General features: G+C 29.3%; 1 protein-coding gene across 1 annotated transcript in view; it reads right to left on the bottom strand.

The window, feature by feature from the left end:
• The window catches only part of LOC132939965 (uncharacterized), a 111,030-nt gene that overhangs the window by 57,776 nt on the left and 29,532 nt on the right, over positions 1 to 23,722 (bottom strand).

Raw genomic sequence — 23,722 nt, 5'->3', positions numbered from 1 at the left:
CTAACGCCTATACCGTTGTCCATTAAATAGTAATTTAAAAAATGTCTAAACAACTTAACATATTTTATAATCGTTGGAAAAATAATAGTTTATGAGGGAAGCATGATGTAATACAATGCGTATTAGTTGGGGAGACTAGGAGGACGGGAAAACGATATTATCTATTTTAATATCAATTTTGGACGAAAATGGCTTGCGGCTGACTACTGTAAGGGTTGTATAATACTATCATGTACCCACGTCATACAAACGATGGGATTCCACCCCCCCCCCCCTTACCAAATGCGCTCGTATAATCGATCGAACGATCATATAAGGGTGGGTTTCTCGACGAGTTTTTTTATCGATCCTTTATAATACTGCGGAGTAACTCCGCGGAGACTTCCGTAGAATATCGCGTGGGTATTTTCCGCGTCGTTTCAATCGTTTTAAACATTACCATATTTTACGCAAATTTAATAACTCGTCTTTATGAAATATAATAATTTATATTTTGCAATCACATTAAAATTAAAATTAAATAACTCGTCCATAGTAAGTTGTAGGTACTATCGATTTATCGTAACAACTACGACTATACGATACATGTTAAATCTTTATCAGACCTTTATTACTATTGAAATTCAAATGGTGCCTACTTATTATTAATACTATGGAGATTACAGATTGATTATTACTGTATAATAGTCCCAATAGACCCAGAATGACTAACTAAACAAACCCCCCCCTCCCAAAAAAAGGTTTACCGACCTCGAAATGTTTTTATCAAATCTTCCGGGCCCCTTATATACCAATTGCCGATCCCTGCCGCATTAGAAACACTAATGAAGTTGGGTTTTCAGTATTACCAGTGTTATAGTATTACCTACTAATAAAATATTTAACACACCGTACAGACCACAGAAACATTAAGGGTTTTCATCAGGTTTTTAATTCGTAAAAAGTGGTCTTCGGGTGGTAATATTATAGTGATTAAAGTTCATATTGTCTGACGAAGTACAGACTATACTGACCACGAGTTTTTGTTTCGTGTTGTAAATAATTATCATTTGTAACGTGAAAGCGCACGACTGTATGTCATTATACATGGACAAATTTCGTGATTTCGATTTAATAAGGGAGGTATAGTTAAATTAAAAATTTAACGGACGCAGCGACTATACTAGATAGGTACATGAATAGATTATGAGTTATTAAAAAATTGGCTTGAAAATAGACGCTCATGTCTACAAAATAATACAAATTAATTATATATTATGTTATGTTACACGAACATAATATAGGTATTGTTTTAAATATTTTTTTATATTTTATACACAGTAATATATACAATATATAAATATATATAGGATACAATATTGTACCTATCTTGTATTTGTAAGTGAACGTTTTTCTCAAGTATTTTGTTTCTTGTATTTATAAACACTATTTTTACTCGATACATGTATTTAGTGTATTTAATAATAAACTAATCTATACATGCAATCACTATATTATATTAAACTTTAAATTTTTTTTTCACTAATTAATATTACGAGTGATGTCATTAATTTATCATTGTTTTATGCTGATCATATTTCCGTTGCAGTTGTGGTTGTTGCGCTCATGGTGAAAGTGTAAAACTACGTTTTCAGTATTACAATGTCGTACTACCCTTAACAAGTTTTGTATTACACACAGTGTGGTGCTTTACACACAAAAATAGGCCCTGGGTATGCCTGCGGGCTGTGGTATTTAGGAAGACAATTAAAAAACTACCTACATAGTTTGTAGTATGAAACCATTGTCAACGCCCGACGGTAAAAGATAATAACTTTTTAGAACTCATTATTAAGATAAATAATATAATATTACATAAGGTATAACCTATAAGGCATATTATTATCACATCATTATTTGTTTTTTTAAAATTACAAATTTTATTGATGATATCAAATTTCAACTATTTTTAATTAATTGTAATCATAAATCAATTTTGTTTTTTTCAAATGTATTTAGTATCTTGTACAATGGATTTGTTCATTACAACGTATATATTTTGGATTCAGTAGGTATTTAAATACAATTTTAGAAGTATTTAATCTATTCTTAGATACATAATACATAAAATACCTTTTCCCAATAAAACATTTAGAAGAGAAGCAATCCCTCAATGTCACTTATATTGATTTATTTTCTCAATTATTTTTCAAAAAATTTTGCTTATTCAACTTTTAATTGGTAATTAGTATATACTATTATGCATCTAGCAGACACGATTAACATTTAACTGTTTGAGACGTCTTGGATTATTGCCGCGAATTGTGGAGACTGTGGGGACTGTGAGATTCTCAAACAGTGGATAAGGGTAGACGTTTAGAGTAAGTAAATTTAAATTAGAATGTATGCAGTGAACGGGTATTTAAATTGTTATGACATGTTCAGTGTATTGATTGTAGTTTCATCAGTATTATGTATTTTTATACGTTTTTAAAATTAAAATCAAAAATGAAAACATTTTTATTTAATGCCTCCCCATACAGCATAAAAGTATTTCCCAACTATGGTAAAAATATTTTCAGGAAAATAATATAGTTGTAAAAATATTTTAAAAAGTTGCGTAAATAATTATGAAATATTTTAATTATATTCTTTGGCCCAAAAGTTCATATATTTGAAAATATTTTATAAAAAACATTTGCAAAATATTTTAATCATATATTATAATATTTTTTTATCATAAGAAGAAAATATTTATAAAATATTATTAGTAAAATATTCATTATTCAACCACTTTAAGACATTCACAAAATATTATCATTGCCAAATGCTGTGTGGGTCTTGCGGTATTAAATAAATTGGCAACACGTAGTTTAATATGCCGTTCACCCGTCCTAATAACAAAGTTTTAAGCCATCAATTTTTTAAGGGGGGTTTTGTTTAAAAAACTTGTTTTCCACAAACAAATATAGAAACATGTATTTAATTTATGTAGTTAAAATTATTTTATTTATCATAAGTCTAGCTTTACCAAGTCTTGAGGAAATGTTTTACTTTGGAAGAATATATTATTTAATATTTTAATGGTAAAAAAAAAGTTTGGGTAAGAGTGAAAAGATAAAATCAGACTGTAGATTATTTGAGATTTATAATATATAACTACAATATCTAATAATAATTCAATAAGGCGAAAGTCGTGTAAGAGGAAAATGAAATCTTACGAATTTACTGAATGTCGTATTCTACGAGTTTGGCATCCCTCCACAATTTAATTTAATTGCTTCGAAGTTCGGAAATATTATACTAACTTTGGACTATTAGAACTGGTGGAAGAACATTTCGTTCAACTTTTGTCGGGCCAGATTATATAATATACTTATCCGTGCGCGTTTTGGATATTAAATCATCACTCCCCCCCCCCCCCCCCCTCCACGATCATTATGGCAGTATAATCCAAAAATGTATAAGATGTGCGAACAGTCGCCCACCCCAATACTTGTTTTAAATATTAAATTGAAACACCTACCTTTAAAAATCCTGGCTACTCACCTATATAGTATACTTACCTAATGACTATATTAACTATACAGACAGTAAAACAGCGCTGCAGGTAGATAAACTACGTTCAGTATGGCAAATGAGAGAATCGCTTAAATACATAGATACATATTATTTAATATATCGAGGGAGTAGTGATGACGAGCTTTTAACGAGTTATCTCATACCTACTGCTCTGTATCGTAAGATCTGTTTATTTCCAATTTGTTTATTTCACACCACTGCCGGGCGAACAATAATTCGTACACAAAGCGAAATACGTATATAATAATATTATATAATGATGATGTATATGGTGTTTGAAAAACGTTTTACGGAAATAAGATCGAAGCTATAATATAAATGGAAAACCGATGATATGCCCGCAGTACACAATATTATTATATAGATTGATTCACCATGCTCAGCCCTCTTTTATTTTTAAATTCAACAATGCAGTTATTCAAAATCTAATTTTTGGCATTCTTAAACATATATTTTAAAATTCTTGTGATTTTTTGTACTACTCAAAGAGTGTTCTGTGGAGATAAAAACTTCTGTTTTTCAAAAGACAACCTCCTTTTTATACGGTAAATTATTTAGTGGATAATTTTTATAAAAATACCGACGGGTCAAAATCAAAATTCGGACGAGTTATTTTTGAGTTATTTCATTTTTTGTACTGAGGATAATGAGCCCATAATAATGTGTTCGAAAGAAATATGGGCAGTGAGATATTGCGATTTAAAAATGTTGTGATTAATACTAATCTACCAACTAAATAATTTACAGTAAAAATGAGGGTTCTCGTTTTAAAACAAAAGTTTGTATCGCCACTGGACACTACTTTAATAGGACAAAAAATCGCACTAATTTAAAAATATAGTGCTTAAAGTTTAAGTATTCCTATTTAAAAATTCCAAAACTCAGAATTTAAATAAATTCGTTATTAAATGACAAAATGGGGGCAAGCATGCTTGACAATTGGTAAATCATCATGTATTTTAAATATACAAACGCATCATATAAATATTGCGTTTTCTGTGCTCGGATAATGGATTTTCATATGGCTTATAATATGATCGATTCTTATAGGCTTTGCCAATTTTGTAGTTCGACGAAAAGGCAATACTTTTCGGACTTCCCTCCGCCCGCGGTTTCGGGAATCGTATAATATCGCATCGATCGGACGAGCATCTATAATGTAATATTATATGGACGTATATGCGTATAATAAATCATAAAGTCAATGTGGCTTTGTCCTGATGCCGAGCCGAATTCTATAGGACCTATACGGTTAATCCGCCCGCCCGTCAATGTAAAAGGGTAGGTTTTTATATATTATATTTTCGTGTAAACAAAAATACCGCACCCCGCGTGATACACGACCAGTCCCACCCCTTAGCATAAAGGGAAGGCACGCGTCATGTCATTATATCCGTTCATTCTACACAAAAAGTCGTGTCACGATCACGATGGCGAGCTGCTTGTATACCTATATTGTACGTTCTACAACAACAGATCAACGTATATTACTCGTATACGTAGGTATTGCGCAAGGCCTGGCATTAACGAGTTAAAAGTTAAAATTAAGTTGATTAACTCGTTAATTTTTTTTCAAATTAACTTTTAACTTAATAAGTTACTTTTTTTCAAGCTTAACATATTAACTGAAAGTAAATTTTATTTCAAAGGTATCTAAATTAAGTTAATTTTAGTTCGAAGAATAATGCACATTTTTGAATGAGGTTTTACTTCAATGGGTCATTTTAAATTTCCCCAGTCACTTTTTTAAGCTTAAAGAAAAACTATCTAATAAATCATATTATGTGTCTGGAATTTTTTATTTTTGCAAATTAACAAATTTTAACTTTACTTTAAGTCAAGTTACTTTTTTTCAAAGTCAACTTGTAACTTAACGATTTAATGAAAAAAATACAAGTAACTTTTAATTTAACTAACTTTATTATATTAGAATAACTTAACTTAACGAGTTAAAAAAAAACTTTTCCAGCCTTAGTATTGTGTATAATAATGTATATGAACCATGAAACCCTCACAAAATTCTAAATATAAATTTGTCTCGAAATCAACATTTACACTATATATGTCCTAAGACGGTATGAAATGAAAATGTCTGACTTGGAGAACAGTAAGATGACAACGCACTAAACAATAACTGTCGTTACGTACGAGAAACTGAAACTCCAAGTAAATACGTTATTTTTGAGACGTCGTTTCTGTAATTGGGTCACGGGAGTGACGAGAAACCGACTTGTCTTTTGTCCATATATATGTATACATTATACGACTGTGTACACATATTTTAGTAGACCATTTATAAATGATTATTATTTGAAAATGACTGAAAACAGTAAACACACTTAACGAAAAAGGTGAAAGTACAAAAGTTTTGTTTCTTATATATAGGTATACGATATAGCGCGTAGTGGAGTGGCATTTGAAATGTTAATCAGCTATGTTAAGAATTATTCATCGCATTGAAAAGGGGCCATCAAGAATTTTGAAAACTGAGTAGCATAAAAATGAAATAAATAATGTTACGGAAACTTTTTTTTTCTTTTAGAACAATACTGGCCAAATTTGAATTATGTATATAATTTAGTGGCAAGTCATGTTCTAAGTATGTTTTTAAAAATTTAAATGATCTTTACTTTTTATATTTTTTGTGGTTCGTAGAATTTTTAATCCGTTTTGAAAATACACACAAATAAAATATGATCATATTATGCACTTTTTAAAAGTACTTTCTCTAAACGCAGAATAACTATAAATCGTATAAAAATAGTTATCTAATCAAATCACTTTTGTCTTTGTATTGATAATATTCAAATTTTATAAATATAATAACTATATTAATCGTGTTGAGTATTGGAAATGATTACAAATCGTTCAATCTTGAGTAAAATAATTTAATAAAAACTCTCTAATTTAATAGATTCTACTTCAAAGCCCATGTATAGTTGGTATGTATTTAGGTTACTGCGCGTTTTCTAAAGCTTAATGGAAAAAAAATTTAAATTAAAATATTCAATAATTTTTTTCTTTGCTGCACCTATACATCATAACGTTCCTTTGATTCAGTTATGAATTAATAACATTTATTTAATGAAATGACTCACATAACATATTATGTTTGATGCGCAAATTGCATGGATTAAATTAAAGCACATAAAAAATTATCACTATCTCCATCATCAATAAAACATAGTTTTTGATAAACATGTCGTATAATGTCTATAAACTATACATTATACTGTTTAATTTATAAATTATGTAAGTACCAATTATTGTATGCTTCTATTGTGAATTTAACTAACAATTATTTGTTAGAAAATAATATGTCTGAAGGTTTATTAAAACCGATTTCAGATTTTTGATGATTTACCAAACAAATTGTAAAATTGTCAACGTAATTTAAATACAAATATCTATAAATCAGTATTTAAGAACTCCACCACTGCAACCCCTTCTTACCCAGCCTCGATTATACGCAGAAACCTGATAAATAATAATATATTATTATATAGTTCAGTTATGAGAAGGTCGGTATAATTTAGACCAATCTGACCAAATGGCAAATACACATGCATATGTAAACCATGGCTTATGTAATATGTTTAGTTTAATAAACTTTGTTCGTGATGTAATCACTGAAATTAAATTTCATTAGAAATTTGTTGGTATACCTAGCAGGTACATAATATAGTGTAAGTAGTATTTCAAAGTTTCAATTGAATCCAACAATAAAACGAATAATATAATATCAAATTTAATTAAACTCAACGAATTGTGCCTTACGTAATAGGTATGTAAAATAGTAAAGTTATAAATGTATAGCTATATAACCATTAGGTATGAATAAATACAATGTATGTCAATAACTAAAATTAGACGTTATTCATAACGATAGTACGATATGATAACCAATATAATAGCAGCGATTCGAACAGCTTTAAAAAAGCAACAAACCTCGTTTAAACAGAATATGTTTTCGTGGGTATTTTCAAATGATGAATTTTCTTTAAATTATTTTTATAATAAACCGTAAAAATGTCAATGTTATACGCACATTTTTGCGTCCCTGGAATTCACGAACCCGAGTAGTTTTTGTTTGATAGAAAAGACAATATTGCTAACTACATCACGTTTTATCAAATTCGTCTTCAGAAAACTAGTGTCATTCGGAATTTTGGCAATTTTATTTCTAGTGGATTAGGTACGGTCACGGTTTGGTGAAAAAAAATCTAATTTACTACTGCTATACATAATATGTACAATATATACATTATACAATGCTGCACACTGGAACTTGAACGGAACCCACGGGAAACATTTATTTCTGTAAAACCCCATTACTATCTCCTTTTTAGTGCCGTCACATTTACCGTATCTGTATACACAAACGTGAAACGAGTATGCACTAAACATATATTATCACAAAATAGCGACTCCATAACTGCAAATGTATTATTTTATATTTTGTGGAAAAGCAACCTTTAGACTCCTCTTACAAACAAAATTTAAAGTACACGAATGAACAATAAAAACGCGTATAAAACGTATTTCCGGCACGAAGTCCATATTATTTGATTTGAGAGCTCCGATGCCGATGACATAAAATAGCGTTGAACGAAAACAACTGTTATCGTATCGAACAGCAGACATAAATTTTTTTTGTAAATCATATTGTATTGATCAATGATTATAAATTAATAATGCTGTTCATCCGTTCACTTCAAAGGACACAACCAAAAACAAATGGCTCAGATAATAATAGAACTGTCATTTCAAATATAAGTGTAAATGTTAATTGAACAAATATAAAATAATACCGAAATGTGGATATTATAATAACTGTTAATCAATTTAACGTAAGACATTCATTATTATTTTCAATAACTATAAACGTTGTAAAGAAACATTTTTTTTACATAATTTTTAAGTCACTACAAAACAAAGTTTTCCTAAAAAAATGTATCTTACCATTTTTTATCGTTATAATTTTTAAATTATTTTCTTTTTCCAAAGCAGAATATTTTTTGGAGTAAGTAATTCGATGTTTAAAAATTGAATTTTGGACAAGTAGCCTATGATTCAAATGTATTCAAAGTGTAAATGAGCAGGGTGTAGTTCTACAAGGGTACTTAAAATACTTATAACTTATTAACTATACTTGTCCGAAATTCATTTTACCTATATAGATCATAATACTGCAAATAACATTCTGCTTCAGAATATGAAATTAAAAATGTATGTTGTCATCAAAAGAGTAAAAACTAATAACGATTAAAAAATAGTAAAAATATAATTTCTCCAAAAATGTTTCCATGTAACAACTTAAAATTATGTAAAATAAATATTTTCAAAAACATGAAAAACGTTGGTGTTTTCTGAAATAAATAGTGTTTTATGTTAAACGGATCGTATATGATATATTACAATCTAACATAGCCGTGTTTGAGGAGTTGAAGAAGCAATCGTCCCTTGTGCGTCATTTAAATTTTTTTACAGATTAATTAATGATTGGAATAAATTGTCTTGAATTTCTTTTAAAGTTTGTAAGCGAATTATAGAACATTTTAAATTAATTGAATTACTAACAATTATAAATGTATAATAATATTACTTATATTTTTGATGGTTAAATATTTTCCCCTCCCATTCAACCAAGATCTAGGGACACCCCGCCTTCAATCAATGTACTGCGTGGAAACTGACGTCGACAAACGTACAAGACTTAATTTTTTTTTAACTTTGACACATAGCTAGATAATTAAATTAATAATATCATAATCGATTAAAACGCTCCGTTTAACGCTTCCAATCGTCCGTACCCTCCTCTCAAGGTTTTGCGGTGAATAATAAACACGCGTTTCTGTGTGTACTGCAGCTATGCGCTTATTATAATATGGTTATAGTATGACGTAACCTTTGCCACATTACAAAGATAGCAATTATGCCATATACAGCAGCTGCGGGCTGTGAGCAAAACAACAAACACGGAACGAATATTTAAAATCGCACTGCTAATTAACACACATCTATGGAGACCGTCTATAGTCCGCCGCCGTGTAGGAGACGCGGAAAATCGAAATCGACTTGGAGTCAAAACAACAAAGCGTTTCGTGCGTCATATAAATGAACAAAAATAACCAATCGGATATGTACTAATATATTTGTATATATAGTTGTTAATTTATTAACATAATATTTCATGTTTAATAAAATATGCGCAACAATATATTATATTCATCACGGATTGACCATGATTTTTATCGACAAATCAGCAGCGACCATGAAGTTTTTTTATTTTGTTCGAAAATTCCGTAAAAAATATATTTTTACTTACGCAGTATAACTGTTAATAAGGGCAAGTCGTATCACTGCTCAATGTAACAATTTATTATAATAATTAATATAATAACATTGTACGCAGCTGTTGTGAACCGAAATTGCCTATACATAGTGCCGTTCTTAGTTGTTCGAACGTTATCATTATGATAATAATTGTTAATAATAATAATTATTAAAATTTAATTAAACACAACAATATAACTGTATAAATTGGTAGCTAGGTAGTTGTAACTTACTACAAAAAACAATATTTGTGACGAACAAACATTTTACGTGATGATACCTATTGATTTTGTAAATAATATAAAAACTGTTCTCGTAATTATTATTAACAAGAATAGAATAAGACAAACGTGTTGGATTCAATACAACAACTATAAGAATTCCATCAGATAATTGCTTGATAAAATAAGAAGTGATCAAGTTAAATAAAAAACACTTTCATAGAAAAAAGTATATATTTTAATATTTCTAAATCATTAAAACTTTTTATGTTTTATACTTACCGAATTTAATATGTATATTTTACGGATTTTACGAATTTTATTAATGTTTTTTTTTATAAACTTAAGTCTTATTTCCATGTTTATGATATGTTTTAAATTCGGGATGAATGTTTGGTTTTACCAAGAATATTTTATTTTTAATATCTATTTTTGCGAATATGTTTTTTAAGCTTAAAAAGTTTCACGAACCACCTTGAATGATTGAAAATCAAATTTTGCGCCATTTTAAAAAAGTAATTTTTTGGTTCTATCAATTTTTTTTTCGTACAAAAAAACTATTGATTACTTAAACTAAAGAAATATAGGTCATCGAGTTTTTAATTAAGATTAGAACAGAAATATATTTTTGAATGCGGTCGTTTGATGTTCCTTTAAAATTCCACATAACATTCCACTATCCCACGCAGAAGTCAGGATGACGAGTGACCAACATTCGGTTTCTATATTTTAACTTATCCTAATATTTTCGACTAGATTTTGTAATAATTATAAATGCGTAAAGGTAAAATATCATTAAGTATGTTTAAGCAGCTTACATATTTTAAAAGTAATCCTTATTGGTTATTATGATAATTTTTCTGCTTGATAAATTTGAATTTTTATGACTGCTTTAAAAATGTTATTAATTTTTAATTTTTCTTTGATATTATATTATAAGCTAAACATATTGTTTTGTTATCATAATGAAAAATTTATGGGTCTAAAATATGTATTATAATATTACAAAATGATACTCTAAATCGTTTAAATACAGGAAGTATTGCGAGAATTTACTAATAGAAAATTACGCTGTCATTATACTACATTACTCTTGGGTACCACATTAAAACAAATAAATCTTAATTTATGAAATATTATAATTATATATATAAACTCATATATTTTTTTTAAAGAAAGAAAATTTCATGAACAATTACCAAACAAAACTTCGAATTGGTTTTTTCTTTCTACTTGGCATTGTTGTTTTTAATAAAGACCATTTGTAATAGTTTTCTATTGTTAACATTTTTGAATGAAAACGTAAGTATTTCAGTAGTATTTTAATTGCTACTCATATAAGACAGTCATATACACTATAAATAATGAACTATGTATTTTTGGATAATTATTAGGTATTGTATGACCTAATTTATATGTTATGAAATAGTTTTTAAGTTGTGAAAACTAAATGTTATTGTGAATAATTAATTTAAAACTATAATATCAATATTATATTTTCTTAGAGCGTGGTTAAGTTGAAATAATATTCTATAAAAATGATTAAAATCTAATTTCTCAACAATATTTTTAAAAGATAATATTAAAATGTCATTATTATGCTATAAAGTTATAAGATTTTAAAATCATTTTCATAAGAATTACTTTTTCTTGCAGCTAAGAGCATTAAAAATCTCTAATACATGACAGTGCCTTTTTCTTGTGTTATATACCCTGCGAATAACTTACTAATAATACATTTTGTTTTTATTTTCAAAGGAAATTAATATTTTCAATCTCTATCACAACAATAAAGCATGTTTCATTAATTTTACAGCAAAAATTAGTATTTTATATTTCTATATACATAAAAATATACGCTAGTTAGGTATCTATAAATATTTAATTTATAGCCTCTGGTGAAAAACTACTTAAAAACAACCGGATAAAACGTTGACGAATAATTAATGATCCTGCAAATCATAAGAACATTCAAAACACGAGTATTACATTGGTAAGCCGGTAGGTACCTACCCCGTTTTTCGGTATCATCGTCGTCGTTCGAGTTGGTATCACTCGGATAATATATAGATTTAGGTACTTTAGTCTGCACACACAAAGATGGATTTTAGTTTTGAAAGTGCTTCGAAAATATGTCAAAATCAAAATCCGGGATTCGAAACAGGAAACAAATACGAATGAATTTAAAACGCAACTATGAATGTCCACTGTGGACTTTAATAATAGTTGTGTAGTCCCCTCGAATAAAATTAATTATTGGCAGACGCATGGCGAAATACAACCGGCGGCGTCGATCCGAGCGCGGTGTGGGCGATTAAAACTATTTCTCCGCTGAGCGTATAATACAGTTAATTGAACCGAGAATTATTGTTTTTCAAAAATGATTTCCTGTTTGTTTTCAACTCCTAAACAACATTATAAATATCGCATTATATCTGTCATGTGCCACAAGCACGTCTCTCGTAGTCTCGTGTATGAATAATATATAATAATAATTATGATGATGATTATGATTATGATGACGGGTTACATAACAATAATATTCCGGATCGAATTCATCGCGGGAATCCGTGCGGATTTCGCCGACGCAAAACCACGGGGATGTTATTTTGGCCCGCGGATGGGAGTTTTATGCTTTTATCATTATAACCATCGCTGACCGCGCGGCAACCACGTAATACCACGTTTTGCTCCGGTTGGCTTGAGGTTCAATCGCCATTCGCCAAAGGCGAGATCCCACGCGTCACGCGCGTGCTACGGCCCCGATACCCACGCAACCTAGTCCTGCGACCAGACGGCGGCAGACTATACGCTACTAAATAATGATGGTAATATTATACGCGAAAACTTTTGAAACGCATTTCGCTCTCTCCGAAGCCCCTCAAACGTCGAACTCCGAAATACCCGAAACCGCGTGTCTACACACACCTAATATTATGTGGATCGCTTAGATCACACGGAGCTAATGACACACGCACTACGCGCTTCACGGAAGTTAGGGTATATCCGCATGCGATGCTGTTCGACGTATTCGACCCTCACACTAATATACAGGGTTGTTCAAAACAATTCGCCCGATGTCTTGCCCCCGGCTTCCTAGGTCACCCGATCTCACGGCGTGCGACCATTTCTTTTTGGGAACATGATAAATCACGGCGCCGGTATAGTTTGGGCGAGTGACATATTATTGTTTTTACCCATGTGAGCGATATGCGCTTTGGGTTTTAATAATGTGGTTTTTAACTTTAATTTACTATAGGTACTTAAAATAAAGTCCTATACCAATGCATTTTTAAAGTAAGATTTTATTATGAATTATGTACGCGATTGTATTCTATTAATTTAATTTGTTCGTGTGACAATATGTTATGTTCATTACTATACTATACTGTATAGATTAATTTACCATGGGTGATTAAAAACTAACCTATTAATACGTATTCGCCCAGACAGTATTTTTAGTGGAATAAACACTTGCGCAAATGGTATATAATAGTATTCGCTCAAACAGACCGCATTTTGGGTCGATTCGCCCAAACGGACTACGCCCGTGTACCACTACCGCCATTATCGTCGACCACAGAGGAGCTAAAAAAATTAGGCGGAGTCAATCACAACGGATATACATGGAATGAATTCGAGTTCCGACTAGATGTTGTTCGTGTAACCAAGAGAAGCATAGAACATATTATATTTTTAATGGTACTATTAAATACATTTGAAATATTATTATTATTTTTTTTTTTTTTGGGGGGGGAGGGGGTTGAGGCTTCGACAACTGAGGTCATTAGTCTGTGGAACTGAGGGGGAGAATACTGTAGATTTGAACACGTGTGTGTTTGTTTTGGCAGAATTTTTAAGTAGGCACCCGTAGGTATCTGTCATGCCCGTGTGGGGGATGGCGGCCTCTCTCTCCGGACACCGTGACTGCCGAAGACAAATGCCGCCCGTGGCCGGGTTCGAACCGGTGACGGTGCGCGTCGCGACCGACGCCTTGATCCACTCGGCCACTCCGTCCCCCTATTATTCTTTTATTTGATGCAATGCGTATTACTCAACAAACCATAAAAACTAAAAATATACAAGCATTTGCAATCGGTTGAATCATTTATTATGATAAATATTGTTGTGTGTATAAGACAGTACCATCACATTATGTGGCTGAAATGATTCTAGTTCTACACTCTAACTGTACCTATATGAAGTTAATAGACCCTGGTCTGTATGCTATGATTATGCTTACGTGTTCTAGAATATATTATAAGTTATAATACATTATTTTATATAATTCTATGTTTGTATTTTGTGTTTTAACAATTATTTAGATCATGACGTGTTCTGTGTGTACATTTAAATAAATTAAAATGAGTTGACGACGCTACGCGATAATTTATATGGATCGGTGAAATTTAGACTTTATCCAAAAATATACATTATACCTACTCTGTCTAATGTATAAATAACTGTTGAGTATTTTACAAATATAATCTGATAACCACAGGCGCAGATAGGGAGGATATTTAAGGGCTAAGCTCCCCAAACATTTCCTAAATTGTTTTACGCTTATTCAATATTACTATAGTAGGACTTCATCCCTGTCAAATTTCAAACGCTATTTGCGCCTATGCCAATAGCAGATATATTTATTATAATGTAAACGGTTAAAAAACGTATAAATATAAAATGCAGTAGGTATACATCATTCAATCTCTGTAGAAAATCAAAAAATCAATTCAATACCAGCTGATGCTAGTCATAAAGGAATAATATTGGTTTTTAGATTATAATTTAAAATCACCGCTGAAACAAAAAGGGATATAAAGAAAGGTTAGGTAAAGTATAGATGGAATACAATCGATTTTAAGTGTATTCTCATAGCGTGTATAGTATGAAACACTTTTAGATACCTTAGAAAAACTACTTGAAGACGTAGAAGAAAAGATTTTGGACAACAAAAAAGCAATAAACAAAAATCAATTGAAAGTACCATAAAAAATAGGGCTCGTGTAATTAATAAAAATTCAAAAACTTTCATCCTCGTTTATAACAAAGGACATACCTAATATATTCTTAATGCAAATTGAAACACAATAGGTAACCAATAAAAGTAAATATAAAATATTTAACCAATCTTTTTTTTTTGATTCTGTGAATATTTATTAAAATGGTGTCCGACCCTAACGTTAAGAGCATTCTCATTCACTAAAAGTTCAGGAATTTCCATTCATTAGCAGAAGCTTTTAGGTACATATATATAAAAAAAAAAGAAATAACAAAGGTCAAATCGATATATTTGAGTACCCATATAATAATGTACCTAGTTGAGAAATTGAATTGTAATTTTGGCACAAAATATTTTACTGTACCAACCTAAAAATATATAAAATTACCATATAGAGGTACACATATTAGTATAAATAGTATGGACAATTGCTTTATGATAACTCTGTTTATTTTTCAAGCAAATTATTTACCAATTTTTCAAGACAATATTGTATTCTGTTTAGTAATATTTAGTAATAATTAGTATTCCTCCGTGGAATTTTTGGACAATATTTTTGTTTGCATTTATACCTTTTTTTTTATAAAATAGAACATTACAATTATTATTGTATACGTTTTTGGGGGAATTACAATATTATTTTGAGACCTTAACTTCACTAAGCCACATAACTTCTGCAATTGATAGGTAACAATGTAACATTAAGTGTTCCAAAAATTTTAAAATGAAAAAAGTTTCAAGTTTGACTGTAAATAATTCTCAAAAAATCTAATAGTATTGCATGCGACAATGCTCGTCAATATGACAATATGATATTTAATGTTAATTATACTAAATATTATAATTAATGTTTATAAATATACAACCAGAAAAACAATTATTCATAAATTATATAATAACTTATGATGAGTATAGGTAACCAAAAAACTGTTAAATGTTCTAATAATAAAAACTGTTATTTTATTATGTAAGTGAAATTTAATAGTATTGACGTATTGTTCACTATTCGTATCAAGATAAATATAAAATAAAATATATCTAACAAAAGTTATGACGTTATATACTTATAGGTGCATTAATCTGAAAATGATTCATACGGATGTTTACCGATTTATCAACGCATACAAAAGCTACTTGCTACCCACTATATTATATTTACATAATATAATGTAGGTTATTCCCTTCTTTCTTGTTATTATTATTAAACTAAGTTGTTTTTCGACGTTTCGAATGGAATTCCAACAGTATCTTTGTTTAATACACGGACAAAAAATACGAATTCCAAATTGCTTAAGAAGCTTACCTACTTACTATAAGTGTTTCCAAATGAGTCACTAAACTTATAATATCAAACTAAAAAAAATCAGTTCATTAAGTTTATTCATAATGTTTTACATGAATAATGTTTTAATCTTTATTAATATTTTAAGTAAATATTTTTCAGATTCTGAGCGGAGCGATGAATGTATGATTTTACAAATTTTAGATTCTGAGCGAAGCGATGTATTGATTCTACAATGATGTGTGTTTTTTTTTTTATTTTTTTTTTTTATTTTTGTGTCTGTCATCACCTTTTAGGACAGTAAAATTGCTTGGATTTTCTTCCATAGTAACTTTTCTGATAGGAAAGTGAATCTAGTTGGTACTTTGGGGGGTCAAAAGTAAAAATTTCCCAGTAGTTTTCACAAGCGACGTGAAAAACAAAAGAAAAATTAAGGAAAAACGGGATTTTTACGCAAAATCTGTTTTCGAGAAAATCGATTTTGGTTTTTGGTGTAACTCTAAAACAAATGACCGTAGGGACATGAAATTTTGACTGAATGTTTATATTAGCATTTTCTATACACCATAAAATTTACAAAATATTTTGACTCTTTTTGAGCTGTTTACGGCCATTGTCAGTTTTCAATTTTTTTAGTTTTTTTTTCTATAAATATCAATAAAATTTTATCTGTTGAGTAAAAAAGCTTGAAAATTTAATAGAAGGCTCCTAGGTTATTGTTTCAAAGGCAGATGAAAAAAATTAAAAATCCTTAGTCACAGTTTTTAATTATAAGCATTTAAAGTTCAAATTTTGACAAAATACGGAAAAATCACGAAAAATAGCAAATTATTTTGATGAGAATTCATAAAAATTTTTCTTTTTAAATCTAAGATTTGAAAATGTAATATAAGATTACTCATAAGTTTGTCTACCTTTATCAAAAAAAAAATGTCTAGAAGAAACTTAAATTAAATTTTTATGAGCGTCTGAAATTTATATTTTTACAACAATTGATATTTACTCGATTTCTCATGTAACAATTTTCTTATTTTATTGTAATTAAAAAACGAATGACTGTAGATACTTGAAAATTTCACTGAATGTTTATATTAGCATTTTCAATACACCATAAAATGTTGAAAATATTTTGACTCTTTTTGAGCTGTTTACGGACATTATCAGTTTTCAATTTTTTTAGTTTTTTTTTCTATAAATATCAATAAATTTTTATTTGTTTGGTAAAAAAGCGTGAAAATGTAATATAAGGCTCCTGATATATCGTTATAATAGCAGTTGAAAAATATTAAAAATACATAGGCACAATTTTTTTTTATAAGCATTTAAAGTTCAAATTTTGACAACATTTATCAAATTTATAATTTATTAATTATTTTGTAGTTAAAAATGTATAAAATGTTTAACTTTTATGGCTAAAGATTGAAAATTTAAAACAAGGCTCCACGTAAATAGGCTATATATAAATTACTTTATTCACAATAATATCATCAAATATACTTGGTAAAATCATAGGCTGACTGACCGTTTTCGCTCAGAATCGTTTTTCTTATACAATGATATTATATCATTGAATTCAAATTTAACACCATCCATTACAGTGACCCACTTGTAACCTACCGTACAGCAGAGCGACATCCACTTATCCACCTTTTTTTTAATTTTTTTTTTTGTGTCTATCATAACCTTTTAAGATAGTAAAAATGCTTAGATTTTCTTCAACAGTATCTTTTCTGATAGGAAAGTGAATATAGTTGGTACTCTAGGGGGTCAAAAGGAAAAAAAACCTAATAGTTTTCAAAAGCGTAGGGAAAAACAAAATAAAAAGCGGGTAAGTGGATGTTGTTCTGCTGTACAGTAGGTTACAAGTGGATCAATGTATAATGGATTGTATTAAACTTGAATTCAGTGATATAATATTATTGTATAAGAAAAACGATTCTGAGTGGAAACGGTTTGTCAGTCTGCTTATTTTATATTGGTATTATTTATTATAGCTGTAAGTTGAACTGATACTATAATATTATTATTTTTTATTCGTTTCTATGGTGATAAGCAAAGCGTTAGAAATTAAAATCCCATTTTTAGCGGTTTTTCGTAATTTGTCGGTGGTTTTTCCCGTGGCACTAAATAACTATTGAGAAAATCGAAGAACTACCTCTCTATCTCTGCAAGTACCATCATGATCCAGTTTGCTAAACGACGAGGTAGTATATTATGCTGAAATCAAATCACTCCTTCTGGTAGAAATTTTGTATACAGGATAAAAACAAAAAATAATAAACACCATTGTAAAACCACTAGGTAGCTTCCTCGCTCCGCTCAGAATCTAAAATTAAGGAAAAACGGGAATTTTTACGCAAAATCGGTTTTTGACAAAATCTTTTTGGTGTAACTATAAAACAAATGCCCGTAGATACCTACATGAAATTTTCACCGGTTGTTTATATTAGCCTTTTCTATACACGATAAAATATTTTTTGTTGAATGAAAAATCTCGAAAATTTAATAGAAGGCTCCTAATATATTGTTACAATGATAATTGAAAATTATAAAAATCCAGTTACAATTTTTTTTATAAGCATTGAAGTTCAAATCTTGACAAAATACATAAAAATTACGAAAATGTGCAAATTATTTTGAGTTAGAAATTCATAGAAAATTTTCTTTTTAAATCTAAAATTTGAAAATGTAATACAAGATTCCTCATAAGTTTGTCTACCTTTAACAAACAAAAAAAATGTCTACAAGAACATTAAATTAAATGTTTATGAGTGTTTGAAGTTCATATTTTCACAACATTGGAGATTCACTCGATATATCATGTACCGATTTTTTTATTTTGTTGTAATTCTAAAACGAATAACTGTAGACAATTATTACCTAACTGGAAATCATTACAATATTGTTATGTTAAAATCATTGAATAGAACATTAGGTTTAGTTAGTTATCAAACAATGAAAATTATATATACAAATATTAAAATATTAAACGAGGAGACTCAAAAAATATGTTTTGCTTTAAGCTTTGTATGTGAATATAAACAGTTTCATCCTAATCTATGGAAATTCAATTAAGAAGTTATATAACCTATATACATAAGTTAAAAATAATAAAAATCATTAATCTGCATTAATACTTAGTCTTAGTGAAAGCTGGTTACGATGTACCAGAGGTAAAAATAATATAATTAATTGTCTGGTATTATAAAATGTATCAGGATATTACCAATATTTATCATAATTATTTGCGAGGTGTAAGAATTTATAATTAACATTATTATTTTTAGTAATTAATCGTTCGGGACTCTTGTTATATTATAATGTAACTATATGGGTAAATAAAATAAGTTAATTAATTAATCGCGTGTATGCCTAATAAATCAAACCAAGAGACTAAATAATTAACTTCATAAGAAAAGTTAATTTAATATTCAAATATTTAATGTACATAAACATAAAAGAAACGTTATCTATACAGAGTTTGATTTGAATAATAATATATCAAATTACTTATTATAATATTATAGCGGTATTGTTAGTATCCCAGTATAATGTCGCGAGTACGCAAATTGTATACACATAAATATAATAAAATCATGGTAAGTAAAATATTAGATTCAAAATGTACCCAATGAAATCTAATTTAACAACGAATAATAAATCCTTCAATATTAAAGTGAACATATCATATTTTTTTTCAGTAATCAAGCACTTTAGACGTTCGAACGACTCTTTGATTAAAATGCAATGTTTTCAGAAGCACCTATATATAGGATGGACAATGTATTTTGCGCTTACAACGATATTCTAAATCTTATATAGTATTATTATGCTCTTATTACGGTGGTTTTGTGATGCGTGTAGTAACCCGAAATAACATACAGTTATTACCTTATTTCAATGTGTATAGGTAACTATATTATTATAATTAGTTTATTATAGTGTACCTATGCACCAGTTATAAACAGCTTGATTCCAATACAATCGATTCTAGATAATTCGAATTTTTTTTTGCTCTTGGAGTTGTGTCTGAGGTATAAACTCGAAAAATACGGAAGTCGACTTTAGTTTTATTCCCCTCCAGATTCCAGTTTATCGAGACTCGAATGTATTCAGAGATTAAACATAGTATTATTGTTTCCGCCGTGCATATTATTATTATCGATCTGCGGAACACTATTTAAGAGGAGAATAATACATTATAGACCATATTATTGTTATCATCATCAACATAACATTACTATTGTAATACGTCACACTGCCTGCAGGACTCGTATAATGCGGGTAGAGCACCTATAGTGCTTTTCAAAAGACTTGTTACAGTTCTAGACTGACTTTTACACCGGTGTACTAATGCTCGTCGTGTACTTCGTCACAGCCCACATATAGCCGCGAGTAATCAGTTATTCCTAGTTCTAGGACTTATATTATTATATGCGTATTATGTGGCTGTACTACTAGTATTTTGAATATATTGTCTTGTGTAAAGTAATCAGTGTGTAGTAACTAGTGTTGTGTTTATTAAAATGATTACCTATCTTTCTCACAAATGTTTAACGGTCGTCACGAACGTGCCACGTCGTTTGAATAATTATAATATAATGTATGAACGAGCGCTGTGACCTGCACAGGGATCACATATTGTGTTCAAGTTTCGTAAACTCCTGAACAGAGTTTCGATGTGTCATCTTCGAATGGGGGATTACCTGCGATGCGTTTTGAAAAAAACAAAACATTTGACAATAATATTATTATGATGCTATATTGTCGTAAATGAATAAAAGCCAGAATAAAGTTATACGATTATTAAACCTACCCTGAATTCACAGGGAGCAGAGAGGAAATACTCAGTGCATGTGTGCAGCTATAATATTATAAGAAACATATTATTCGATACGAACTTCCTACGTGAAAATCGAGGTGAAAATAGTAATATGTTTTTTTGACAATATGTCAAAACCACAACGGATACTTTACCGTCTGATAAGTAATTGTCGTAGATACCTGTCTTTGGCGTTCATATATTACCGTCTCATTTAACAATGAAACAATGTACAATATAATGTTTATTAAAATCGAGACTTATTTATTTTATATGATATTATGTAATTTATGTAGAGCGATATTACTAATAGGACAGACGAATTAATGTGTATTTTACCTATTTCATATTATTTAATCATTCATATTATATTAAGCCACGTATAAAAAATGTACACTACGAGGTATTTTGATCAAACATTTTTAAACGTAGGTACATACTTCGAATACCTCTGGGTTCTGGTGGCGCAATAAAGGGTAGGATAAATATCATTGAAAATGCGTTATTTCAAAGAAAAACAAAAAGTACGTTATTGGAAAAATAATATTTAACCAAACCCTAAAGAGATTTAGCATTATTAATCAAATCGAAACGTTATACTACATATTGTGATAAATAAATAAAAAATTAAAAAATACTAATTTAAATGTCATGTTTAGTTTTATATGCTTCCCATATAACGTTATTATATTACGCATCCCTATAAATAATTTGCTTATATCTTGTTAAAAATAAAACCTATAGCTATTTCAATTCATAAAACACAACCAAGTGTCCAAGTCTTTGAACTCGTATTCGACCTAATCGAAGGTTATCAAGTTCTCTCGGTACTATATACAATTGGTGTGGATAGAAAATTAAAAATAAAAGCTACCTATATGTTTTAATCATCACGCGTTAAATAGCCACATAGATACTCGACAGTCGACATATATGGTATTTTAAGTAGATATTTGACATTTTTCACAATTAGAATAAACAGAACAACGCTCGGCATAAAAATTATGATACGATTAAGAACAAACGAATTCAATACTATATTATACTCCGTAATCGGAAAAATAATCAATATATAATATTTAATGGAACGGAAGAGGAGAAGCTTATAAAAGTACTTGACCTCAACTTTATTATTGGCATATAAGTACATAGGTATTCAGTGTGTGTAAAATACGGCGTACCACGAACATCTATGGATTAAAAAAGAAATAATATTCATTGTCATTTTATTTTTTCAAAGACGACAGTTTTTCCATTTTCTCAGGATTGTGCGTTGTTATGAATAAGAAATATTCGTCCAAGAATAATTTATGTCTTAAAACATACGTTTAGTATTCTATTAATTAATTTCCTAAACCTATACGATGTATGGTATAAAAGAGCCAGCGTACTCGACCTTTTCTTTGCCACATACGACTTACCTGCATAACTAAATGACATTAGAGCATTAGGCTGGCCGTAATTGCAATTCACAAATAACGTGTTATGATAAATACTGTAAAATAATTAATTATAATTTATAAATTAGTGTGTTTTTTGATTTCTAGTTTTTTTTTTTGTGCCACATAGGCAAATGTGTCTGATAAAAATATATAGGTAAATAGATATACGCTTTTACTTAAGACAAAAAAGTTTCTATAATTTATCTCAAAAACAGAAAAGATTTTTTGCTTACATGGAAAATATTATTTTTCGTTTGTTGATATATTATAGATACATTAATTCATGTGCCATAACTTATAAAACTTATTTTACGATTTGTTTGTACGTCTTACACGACAACAGTATTCATACATATGTTCAGTGAATTAAATGGAATATCAAATCAGGCAAGCTTAAGGGTTTGTAGAATTGTTATTCGATATCCTAAATTCCTAACTGTATAAAATATTGATTTCCCGTTCGAAACGGTAAAATTAAATTATTATTATTATTATTAAATAATTATTTTGTTTATTTCGTAATAACGAATGATTTCATAAGAAATAATGTCTTACGTAATTATTAGTATTTTTACTGTTTTGATCGTTCAGAGTTTCAGACAGTATTTCAATTTTCGTGGTTTATTTGATCAAAAAAATTTCGAATGTAATATATGACTATTGACTGTTGATACTCGGCACTGTCACACTGTCAAACTCAACTTAAGCAATACACAGAAATCAATAGTAGGTGCCTACCAATGCTACCATATAGTAAATCAAAATGACAGGAGAAGGTGTCTCGTAAAGTAGGGATATACCTAAACCCATTAAGATAATATATAGATTATAGGTATAATATGATCAGTGTATATGTCGCATCCGTTTCATTTTATGAACCGTTTCGTGAAATGGATAAAAATGTCATCTAATTCACGAAACGGAACTACATTTTTTACACATCGCGTAATTATTACAGAATGGGGATAACTGTTAAAGGAATGGACGTGGTAGTACGGAGATTATGTCGTAAGCTGCAGTCTGTACATACACAAGAGACAAAGTACAAATAATATG

This window comes from Metopolophium dirhodum, chromosome 2, assembly GCF_019925205.1.
Source record: "Metopolophium dirhodum isolate CAU chromosome 2, ASM1992520v1, whole genome shotgun sequence".
Classification (NCBI taxonomy): Eukaryota; Metazoa; Arthropoda; class Insecta; order Hemiptera; family Aphididae; genus Metopolophium; species Metopolophium dirhodum.
This window is presented reverse-complemented; position numbering and strand designations above follow the sequence as displayed.